The 11,866-nt window shown below is 51.4% G+C and overlaps 1 protein-coding gene across 5 annotated transcripts in view; it reads left to right on the top strand.

Moving 5' to 3' along the window:
- Positions 1–11,866, top strand: part of elfn2b (extracellular leucine-rich repeat and fibronectin type III domain containing 2b) — a 95,069-nt gene that overhangs the window by 62,547 nt on the left and 20,656 nt on the right. The window lies entirely within an intron of this gene.

Raw genomic sequence — 11,866 nt, 5'->3', positions numbered from 1 at the left:
TTGTAGTATCTTATTGCTCTTTACTTATGAACTACTAACTCACAACCCCACATAGAGACTGAATGTAAGCTTTAGTTCCTAACTGTTCAACAGCTTATTCATCGTCGCTTACGGCCATACAGGAGCACTGCCTGTGGTACCAAATAGCACCCTACACACCACGTCCACTACACTAAAAAGAAACCTTTCAACGGTTATGGCATTTACACTAATTTGCTTCAGCTTTCTCGCAATGCTAGGAAGTAGAACTGAGTAAACGGACTTCTGACTTCATCATTTTTTTTGCTTATATAAAGTGAGCAGCCACAGACTGCTGTCTTACCATTCTTAGCGAACTTGGACTATATATACAGTACACGAATTGTACAAGAGGTCAGAAGGTGTTTCTGTCTTCCAGCATTGTGAAAGGGCCAACTAATATCCACATTCCCAGAATTCATGGCAACTCTATGCGTGCCTCTTTCATAGTAATTAGCTCCAAAAGATCAGGTCCTCTCCCGAGTTCTACGCTCTCCAGGTTTCAAGGGGATGATGTCACTCCTGTAGCCTGCTCAGCGCGCTGAGCCCTGTTTCATTAGCTTGTTTCCTCCCACCTTCCAAGGACAGGGTGACGAGGTTACTTTGCTGCCTCTGAACTGTCGCTGTCTGAGGGATCTTTCTCTCCCTTCACCGGGCTCATCGTTGCAGACTTCTACAACCTGTCGCGGAAACGTTTACTGTTAGAATAAATGGAGCCACAGAAAGTATTCTCTAATACTTAGTAAGGTCTTTTGCTTCATATGGCAATATGGGGGCAAGCACTCACCACCAGCTCTGTGGGACTGAGAGCAGGCTCAACAGAGAAAAGAAAGTTTCATCCTTTACACATCAAGATGATGCAACATCATTATTCGTTGCATTAATCACGAGATCCAGCCCATTTCCCTTCCCCGTTGGGCAAGCCTTGCATATTTTAGGCAAAATACAATTGCCTACATGCAGTTCGCTCACACAACAACAGGCGGTTTGGGTTCTCTCGCACACTGTGTCTGCAGTTTCAAGATAAGCAAATCCTTGGACATGGCTTGCCTGGTGCGTCTGTAGATTCCGTTCCCGGACCTTCGGCTAAGCCTTGCTAATAAAATTTTTGAGGATAAGAATTTACTTACTTTTCTCTCACAAACCCTTGGTGTAAAGAACCTGCCCCCTGTTCTCGGTTTCAATCGCTCGGCCAGAGAGTTGTCATTTGTACCCTCATGGTGTCTGGGTTCAAGCCACGCTGGAGACCCTGTACTGGGCCCTTCTCTTCGACAGTACAGGCCAGAGCAGACGTGACCCTGACATCCGAGCCACAGCCATGCACTGACTGCCCAGGCAAATCCCTTCACAGCAGCAGTAAATCAGGGGTTTCTTCTAACATAGGCCACTAAGCCACAAGAAAATCAATAGTGGGTCAAACAGAGGTGAGTATGTACATCATCACAACGTATAAACATTTATGTTTAGGGAGCAAGACTGTTAAATGCTGCACCAGTTATTAGTGTAGCGACCGAGGCTGGTTTTCCATGATGATTCTTCTCAGGTTTGACAGCACCTTGCTATTCGCCACTGTACCTTCGGGCAAATAGCCAAATTCACCCCCGCCAGCCTGGCACGCAGAGGTGACTCCTCGAAAGAGGAAGTCTTGAAAAGTGCTGCCTGCTGCATCTCGATTTCGAGGCCCGCTGCGTTAATTCGCTCCGACGCTGTCCGTGAAGATGAGTTCACACTTTCAAACAATTTCAGTCGCGCTGGAGCCAGCAGAGTTTCAGTCATAGTGATGCACTCTTGTACCAAGGCTCCTGCTGAATGTACTGTACCAATTCTCCTGTTGTGGTCTTTCGAAAACAGTGTGCAGTCTGTGTGAGGTCTTGAGTGTTTTATATTTGTCTGAATATGGATGCAATTGCAATCTTGGCAATCATTCGTACTAGCATCTGTGTTTACACGATATGGCGAGGAGTCGTTGAAAGCTGTGCTTATGTGAACCAATAACATGGCAAAGGTATCTTTATGTGGACCAATCACATGGGGAAGGCTGTGTTTATGTGGACCAATCACAGGGGGAAAGCTGTTTATGTGGACCAATCACATGGCAAAGGTATCTTTATATGGACCGATCACATGGGGAAGGCTGTGTTTATGTGGACCAATCACAGGGGGAAAACTGTTTATGTGGACCAATCACATGGCAAAGGTATCTTTATGTGGACCAATCACATGGGGAAAGCTGTTTATGTGGACCAATCACATGGGGAAAGCTGTTTATGTGGACCAATCACATGGCGAAGGCTGTGTTTATGTGGACCAATCGCATGTAGAACTTGTATCAACCAATCAGTCTCATCCCAAACAAGATGCTCTGGTAGCTGGTTGGGGGTAAGGTTGGTCCGGTGGTGCCTGTGTTATGAAGTACAGCCCCAGTGCAGAGTGTCAATGCTTTGGAAAAGGCAGTTTGTAAAATATCTTTTTTTTTAATGACCCTCTCCCCTCTCCTCCCATCCAAAACCAGCAGGCTGCCATTGCTGTCAGCCCCTGTATCTCTGCAATGGCAGGGAAGGTACTGTAACTCTCTCTCTCTCTCTGTCTGTCTCAGTGACTCACTGCCTCTGAGCTCCAAGCTCCTGATTAGTAGGCTGCTTCGCAGGGACTGCCAATGCAAACACATGGGCTCGGCTCGCTAGCTCTCTCTGCTCTCGTCGGGTTTTAATTCTCGGCATATGTGGCCGTGCGGAGCCAGGAGAACAAAAAATCCGACTCCACGTTCTGCCAATGAGGAAAAACAAAAAAAGACTAAACTTCTTGATATGCAAATACAATGTGTCTTTTTTTTATATAAAACAGAAGAAGAATTTGAACCTAGGGCCCCTGAGCGTGAGCCAGCCAGGGAAATGCTTTGCTGTTAAAACCCGATGTGTGTTTAGACTTTGTGAATGTGTAGATTTCTGTACCGACAGAATGGAGTTATGGGACACATGATGGACAGCACAGAATCGACACAAAGGTCAAAGGTCATAGTAGATGTGATGTATAGTTTAGATCAGACTTTAGGTCAGGGGTGGGCCATCCTGTTCCTGGACCACCAGTGAGTCTGGGGGGGTTTGCATTCCAACTCCGATCTTAAGCAACCTGAATCAGCTCATTATTGGCTTAATAAGAACAACGTAGCAGCTTCTTCTAACTGCTGCTTTGAAGAGACCTGCAGAAACAACAGGCCCTGCAGGATTCGACACACCTGCAATAGATGTTCCCAGTCCAGATCTATGCCGCGAAAAGAGGCAAAAGGTATTACAAAGTGGTGTTCTCTCCCACATAAAGAACTAAGCCATTTGTCCCTAAATGCACCCGAGTTCTCTTGAGTTCTCAAAAATACCTGTTAGCGTCCGCTCCTCAGAGTGCTGGCTTGCAGCAGGGTGGGTGTCAGAGCTCTGGTCAGCTCCTGAGACGGAGATTAGATGATGATGATGAGGCTTTAATGTACCGAGCCACTCGCCTCTCAGCTTGTGATCTCAGATTTGAGCGTCTTTTACACCAGTCTCTACTTGTTTGTACCTCTTACTCCGAGGGAACAAGCTTGTTAAGCTGTATGCGCCGAAACAGGATCAACAACTCAAGTTCCCCCCCCCCCCCCACACTTAAATCCGGCCTCTGGTTGAACTGAGGGGCCGATTGGAACGTTCTGTAGCTATTGCTTTTGGCAGGGCTCGTCTTTGCAAATAGGAGAGAAAAACAGCAAACAGGCCAGTGTGCGATGCAACCTTGAATTTGCCATCCTCCCTCGGGCTTGACATTGCGGTCAGCGCCAAGCTGGAGGGCACGTTCCAGTCCCTTCCGCCCTCTGAAGCCCACGAAGGAAACGGCGTCCCATCTGGAGCAGGGAATCCGGGCCCGGAGGTTGGCTCCCCGGCCCTCTCTGCCGGCTTTCTGACTCTCCCTGCCAGACCGCAGCCTGTTCACGGTTGGCCACACCATGCACAACCCCCGAGAGGACACTGCGATATGATAGTGCTGTCCAGAAGGAAAAGGCGACGTTACTGAAAGCAGTGCTGTCACATCATGGTGGCTGGGGGCAGGGGGGGGGGTGGTATTTCTTTACCAGTGAATTGGGTTGTAAATTCTGTCTCAGTGCTGGAACCGAAACTAGTTTCCATTAAAAAGCTGCTATCATATTGTCCTTTGCCCAGAGCCCTGTCACCGTCATTGACAAAACAGTGCTTGATGTCTGCTTGCAGGCCATTTGTCATTATAGAGTCGATACCGCAGCTGGGTTATGTCTCATGTAGCATCGTGAGCCGACATGTGGCAAACCCAGGAGGAAAGGTCTAACGCAACTAGAATAAACTGGACTACTAGACTACAATGAATAGTTTTCAACGCGCAGTCTCCAGGGTTGAACGGAGGAGGCGGCCGGTGGGTCTGATCCAAGCGTTTCCGGAGTCCTCAAAGGGGCCGACGCCGTTGGCGTCTTCAGGGGAGGCTTTCCAAGCGGAGAGCGGGAGGGCGTGTCGTCTACACAGCCTGCTGGGTGAGTGTGTGGACATGTGTCACGAACCGCAGGCACACGCTCCCGCGTCCTCCCGAGCACTGCTCGCCGTCCACGTCCATGAGCCAATGAACGCCCTTCCCTTTACAAACAGCTGGCTCTCCGCTTGGCCCTCGCTCACCGTCGAGCTTCCCCACCACTTCCTATTCCAGAAGACTTGGATTTCACGCTTCTGTCCTTTCTGGCTTCGACTCCTAGCCGCCGTTCTTCTTGGATCTGTTGGACCCGCGACCTTGATAGCAACCATGGCCGGACGCCACCGGAGACGGCTACGCACCGGGTCCGGCCAGGACACGGACGCCGTCTTCTTCCCGGTCGAGATCCTCGGATCAGCTGGCTGATGAGGCCTAAATGAGGCCAACGGCTGCTTCTTGTGCGTCACCTTCCTTCTGTGCTTCCACGAGCTCGGTGGAGTCGGTCACGAGCAACGCGCTGCTCTTCACAGCAGCTGGTGGGAGGCCGGTGTAAGACCGCTCATCCAGGGCCCCGCTATGACGTAACGCCCTAGTAACCCAGTAGTAGTGAACTCTCCTGTGGCTGCAGGCCAGCCTGCTGGGAGTTGGGAGGCACCTTTCCCATGAGCACTCTGGCCAGGGCATCTGCGAGGGGGCGGAGCTGCCCTGACGTTTGTTTCCACGGAAACACAAGAGGGATAAAAAATGGCTGAATTCTGTCACAGAAGTGGTGGTTTCGATCCACACTGAGCTTGACGTTGAGAACGTTTACTCCATCTTTTTGGCTCTCCGAGACGGAACAGCAAAAGCGGCATCTTGTATGAAATATGGAATCCGAATATGAATTGACAGATGAAAATGCGCTGTAAAGGCCTGGAGTGTCCAACTCCTCACCGGGAGTAGAAACCGCGTGGGGGGGGGGGGGGTCTGGCCGGCGGCGTTCCGGTCAGTCTGCCTGCGAGTCCAATCAGGGCTGGACCGAGAGCTGTGGGGATAGGAGTTCCAAAAAACGTGTCCGATGTCGTGCGGCAAAATTGAATTTTAAAAACGAGCGGCCAAGTGAAACATCCCCCTAAATTGGTTCCCAAGAAAAGGGGGGGATAAGTCTGAAGTGTTTTATTCAAGCAAAGAGGTGAAAATTAGAGCCCACAGGCCTGAAAAGGGAATTCAATTTATTTCAGCCTGGTCTGCTCAGTGGCTGCAGGCCACAGTCCCTGGTTTGGACACCTCTGGGAGGGCAGCCAGTCACTTGCAACAACTCACACACACACACACACACACACACACACACACACACACACACACACACACACACACACACACACACACACACACACAACCTCTGAGTTCTCCCCTGGTCTGCATATGTCTCCGCACTCTATCCAAGCCCTGCTTTGTACAATGGTGGGCAGAAAATCATTTTCCCTAGTCTTCTGGATCTGCTACCATTTCTGTCCACGCGAGACCGGGCATTAGAGCGACGTTTGGTCTCCTTGTGTTTTAGGCAGGTCCGTTGCCGATCGGGGCAGGGGTGGGCAGCAAGGGATCGAGTACTAGGATCCGCCTGTTCTGTGTCTGTAAACCTGATGGTTAAATCGGGCAATTACAGCGCCGCTGTGCAAGCTTATCCTCCATTGTTCAGCTCATATTTGACTCCACGTCCTACAGTACGTTACTCCTGGATGAACTAACCCATCCTGACAACCGGCGCGGTAATGAGCTTCCCCCCTTTCTGCCGAGACCCAGCTCCGATTCCGTCTGCCAGGACGAGGTGCCTGTGCGCCGTGAGACTGGAGTGTGCAGGAAACCCCACATCGGGGGGCTGAGCAGGGAAAGGAGAGCCTGGGCAGCTCGTCTTCGCCATCACCGCCCCGATCTCTCCTGAACGTCTGCTGCCCGTCGAGGGCAGTGGAGCGCAGGGAAATTTGTAAATGCATGCTGAAAGCGCTCGCCGGCGTTGAATGTTTTTTTTTTTTCCCTTCTCCATTGTCAGCATCCTCTGTGACAGGGCCCATAGCACTGCCAGTCTGTGGCACTGGACTCCAGTGTAGCCAGCTCCTCCGTTGTCGTACTGATTGTGCATATAATAATTTTATTCCATGCTGAAAAAAAGAAGAAAGAGAACACACCTGAAGAAGGCTCCACGGCCGAAACATTGTGTTCTCTTTCTTCTTTTTTTCAGCATGGAATAAACCTATTACTTGTTCCTTTGCAGCCTACGCATGCTGACGCAGCTACCCACCTGATTGTGCAAATGATCACTCCAATCGTTAAGGAGCAGACTGGTGCTAATCAGTGTCACAGAGTGCAGTGGATGAAGCACTGCATAGCTTTGACTTATTGGCCAGTGTTGGGTAAAAGTACTTTTGGAAAGTAACCCATTACAGTTACTTGTGCAAGGGATTACTTTATTAACAAGAAGCTGGTGGCAGTTTTTGATGATTGTAACTATATTAGTGGCTATAATGATCTAACTGGTGTTTGTCAACTTACGAAGGATTTATTTCTTAAATGAATTACTTTAAAGCAATTTCTCCCGAGTTCCTATTTAAAAAAAGAAATCCCTTACAGAAGCCACTTGTAACTGTCGCAGATTGCTGTTTAAAAGTGACGTTCTCTGACCCCGTAAATACAAATCGAACAGTTTCATCAGCATTCAGGGCAGCTCTCCGCTGCCAGAGAAAAGCCGTATTGAAGAAAAATAGAGTTTGCTTTCAATCAGACGACCAAGAGGCGTCACGCGATGGGTCGCTCTCCATTGGGTGACAACAGCGTCGCCTGTCTAGCATTCTGATGTCGCCTGGCTACTGCAGCAAAGCGGTCCTCGTTCTTTGTCTCTGGTCGGGTGTGCTGCACGTGGGGGTAGGGACAGTCAGGACCTCCAGTGTTTGCTCTCTCCTGTAGGATCCGAGCATCCCCAGCCGCCCTCCAGCTCCGCCTGCTCCACTGTCTCCCATGAAGCTCTTTCCTTCACGGCGACGATGAGCACGGAAAATGTGCCTGTTCCGTTTGTTTGCTCTGTCAGATGGCCTGCGAGGATTTTTTTAAGACTGACTCCTCCGCACTTTTGGAGATGCTTTCAGGGCAGGAGAGATGTCTGGAGCCATGACACATCTCCTCGAAGCCCTGCCTCTCTCGGACAGCCAGCATGTGTTCTGGTTGAGGGGCGCAGATCGCCTTTTAGCGGTGTCTGATTTAAGTAGCGGCAGCCTTAGTTTTTTTTTCCTCTCCCTACTTCTGCTTCTCTCTTGACACACTGGCTGGTCGAGGAGTGCACCCCAAGCTCCAATTATAGTAGGTTATGACTGAGAGGCGGTTGATGTCCGTCATCTTGCATCCTTCGGTAACTCTGTTCAGCTCGTTCAGCCATTTCTCACAACTGCCCAAAGGACTACACTTCAAACCTGGCACTGAAACAAGAATCCAAGCTAACCAAAGGAAATTAGCAGTGGATGTGTCTAAGACTGAATGTTAGGACAATGTACTGCTTCATCCACAGAGCACTAGGACATCTGGGATGAGCTCTATCCCATGTTGTTGAAGCCCACTCGCTGGAACTCTGAGAATGAGATTCAGGGATCAATCAGCAATTGAGTATCCAAACTGGGATGAAGAGAGCACCTCTAGTCTGCAGCCTGTTAGCATAAAGACTTAGTGTTCTGGCATTTATCTTTTCTGTGACAGCAAGGATCTTTATTGCTCAGGATTTGGGTGATAATAGCAGACTTAAGCATGTTTATTTTATCTCTTGATTGAATCTGGTAAGTAAAAGCTGTAAAACAAATCACACTTGAAAGATCGTGCCCGAACATAAAGGATTGCTGTAACTCTACTGCTATTCGTCTTCAATATGCGTTATGAGCCTCAGCCCTCTCAAATTATCTGATCACTTTTTTGGGGGTTTGAGTAACGCATGGCAGGCTGGCAGTTCATGCTGCGTTTGTGCTTGTCGCCGTGTCATAGCTGTGCAATCACACAATCCCGCGCTGCTGTGGAAGCTGTTTCTCCAGTGATCCAACCATTATCAGAAAGCCACAGCAAGCAGGAGCCCAGGCTGGATACACAGGGACAGGACTGAGAGCACATGACTGCTGTCCCCATGGATGGGCAGATTTCCCAAGAGGCACTGTAGGCACAGTGCCTAGGGCCGACAAAGTTTTAGGGCCTACGAAGGAGGGAAACACTAGTGACTGACGAGAAACGAGCTGAAACAACGTGCTTGCGAGCGACTCTAGGTGCTCCAAATCACTCATCATATGCTATCCAGCGGCCGTTCTAGAAGTATCGAAGTGATGGGCGCTCGGCTTGCTCCATCAATCACGCGGTTTAGCATTCGAATAGCTGAAAGTGCAGCGTGTCAATCAACGCCATTCAATTGGCGTTCAGCCCTCTTTTTGCACATCTGCATGGAGTGAGAGGGCCTGGGGCCAAAATCCGGCCCTGCGAATGGGACACCAGTCCACTGCGGGGCCACCCAGGATGGTGGCCTCCTGGAACTTCTGGAAGAACACGCATACGCTACGCCATGCCAGGACGCAGGTGCAGCGAGACAGTGGCCCTGGAATGCCATTCCCCCCTGCTGAGGAGCCCAATACATAGTGCCCCACTCCTTCTGTATCAGGTCCCACTGCTACAGGGACAATGGTTTTTCTCACTTCATTCCCCCACTGTGTGTCCCTTTCTCTCTCGTTCCCCAATAACTGGACCCTTCTTTCCTCCCCGCTCCCCCAGAACAGCGTAGCCGTTTCATTCCGTTCCCTCTTCCCCTGCTCCCCGGGGTCCTGTAGGTCCGGCATGATCCCCGCCGCTGAATGCTTGACAGACGGGATCATTCGGCTAACGGAGACGAAGGAGCACACTGCAAAGGTTTTGATTCACTTTCTCCTGTGAGGCACTGGAGCGTCCCTTACGGTCTGCCTGCGAAGTAGACCCCAAGGCACACAGAACACTGCGACTGGGGCGGGGAGACTCCTCTGACTGGGGCCACAGCATTGTTTTCTCATGGTCCTGCTTCCCTGAGGCTCTGTAGCACGGGAGCTGTGCAACTATCATCCTCCACACACACACACACACCCCCCCAGCTGTGAGGAGGCGTTGCCGAAGGGCCTTATTCTCCAAGCCGGAGCGGTAGACTGACAGCGCGCTGCAGCGGGGACCGCGCGCGGCGCAGAGCGTTTGACCGCGCTAACGGGCGATGACGGGTGGTCAGGGCCGCGGGGAGCTGCTGCAGGCGCAGGCGTGCGGAGCTGGCGGGGATGTTAATGCGCCGGTCCGGGAGGCTCACAGTGATGGTTTAAAGCAGCTGCTCTCACTCACATCCCCCCCCAGGACTATTGCAGCCCCAAAAGGCCGCAATCCAGTTTGGAGTCCTCTCGGTTTCCCAATTACGGTCACTGCTGCCCTATAGCTCTGCCACGATGCCCTCAGTTTTGCCCTATAGCACTACCATGATGCACTCAGTGCTGCCCTGTAGCTCTGCCACGATGCCCTCGGTGCTGCCCTATAGCTCTGCCACGATGCCCTCGGTGCTGCTCTATAGCTCTGCCACGATGCCCTCAGTGCTGCCCTATAGCTCTGCCACGATGCCCTCAGTGCTGCCCTATAGCTCTGCCACGATGCCCTCAGTGCTGTCCTATAGCTCTGCCACGATGCCCTCAGTTTTGTCCTATAGCTCTGCCACGATGCCCTCAGTGCTGCCCTGTAGCTCTGCCACGATGCCCTCAGTGCTGCCCTATAGCTCTGCCACGATGCCCTCAGTGCTGTCCTATAGCTCTGCCACGATGCCCTCAGTGCTGCCCTATAGCTCTGCCTCGATGCCCTCAGTGCTGCCCTATAGCTCTGCCACGATGCCCTCAGTGCTGCCCTATAGCTCTGCCACGATGCCCTCAGTTTTGTCCTATAGCTCTGCCACGATGCCCTCGGTGCTGCCCTATAGCTCTGCCTCGATGCCCTCGGTGCTGCCCTATAGCTCTGCCACGATGCCCTCGGTGCTGTCCTATAGCTCTGCCACGATGCCCTCGGTGCTGCCCTATAGCTCTGCCTCGATGCCCTCGGTGCTGCCCTATAGCTCTGCCACGATGCCCTCGGTGCTGCCCTATAGCTCTGCCACGATGCCCTCGGTGCTGCCCTGTAGCTCTGCCACGATGCCCTCGGTGCTGCCCTGTAGCTCTGCCACGATGGCCTCGGTGCTGCCCTGTAGCTCTGCCACGATGCCCTCGGTGCTGCCCTGTAGCTCTGCCACGATGCCCTCGGTGCTGCCCTATAGCTCTGCCACGATGACCTCGGTGCTGTCCTATAGCTCTGCCACGATGCCCTCGGTGCTGCCCTATAGCTCTGCCACGATGCCCTCGGTGCTGCCCTATAGCTCTGCCACGATGCCCTCGGTGCTGCCCTATAGCTCTGCCACGATGACCTCGGTGCTGTCCTATAGCTCTGCCACGATGCCCTCGGTGCTGCCCTATAGCTCTGCCTCGATGCCCTCGGTGCTGTCCTATAGCTCTGCCACGATGCCCTCGGTGCTGCCCTATAGCTCTGCCACGATGCCCTCGGTGCTGCCCTATAGCTCTGCCACGATGCCCTCGGTGCTGCCCTATAGCTCTGCCACGATGCCCTCGGTGCTGCTGTCACGCTCCCAGTATCCCCTTTGTGAGTCTAATTCCATTACATCACTCTCCACCTCATACTCTCCTATCTGTCCTAATTAAGTAATCCTGGGGGCTGAATGACTGTATGTGGGCTCTTTAATCAGATCACCCCTCTAGTGGCTTGAAATAAGAAGGGAGTGGAGAGTGAAGTGAAGCAATGTGAGGAAAAGAAGAGGGACAATGGAAGTTCCTGCCCTCCAGACAGCTGTGTTACCAGGAACAATGTGTGTGATTTGCTTTGCAGGCTTGCTGGGGCTGTCCTCTGCATTTATACAAATTAAACTTAATTTCCAGTGATCACAGCTCTAATGCACTTCACTACAATCCCTCTGTGATTTATCCGATAAACACTTGTAAGGACTGTGCAGTACAGTACTACTTACATGAGTACTCAAGTACCCAACTGGCTGGGTTTCTATTTACTATAAGATTATTATACATAAAATGAATTGAATGCCTGCTTTTCTCTCAGCCTTCTTTTGTTTTTGTTTAGACTCATTAAAAAGAAGCACCAGAGAAGAACTATTAACAGCTCTCATAGCGGGCTACGTCCTGGATGGGACACCAGTCCATTGCAGGGCAAACAGACACAGACACACACTCACACCAGGGCCAATTTTCCCAGAAGCCAATTCACCCACCAGCCTGAAACCCACGCAAACGCAGGGAGAACAGGCAAACTCCACACAGTCAGCGCCTCAGGAATT

The sequence above is a fragment of the Lepisosteus platostomus genome, chromosome 14 (genome assembly GCF_059453375.1).
Source record: "Lepisosteus platostomus isolate fLepPlt1 chromosome 14, fLepPlt1.hap1, whole genome shotgun sequence".
NCBI lineage: Eukaryota > Metazoa > Chordata > Actinopteri > Semionotiformes > Lepisosteidae > Lepisosteus > Lepisosteus platostomus.
This window is presented reverse-complemented; position numbering and strand designations above follow the sequence as displayed.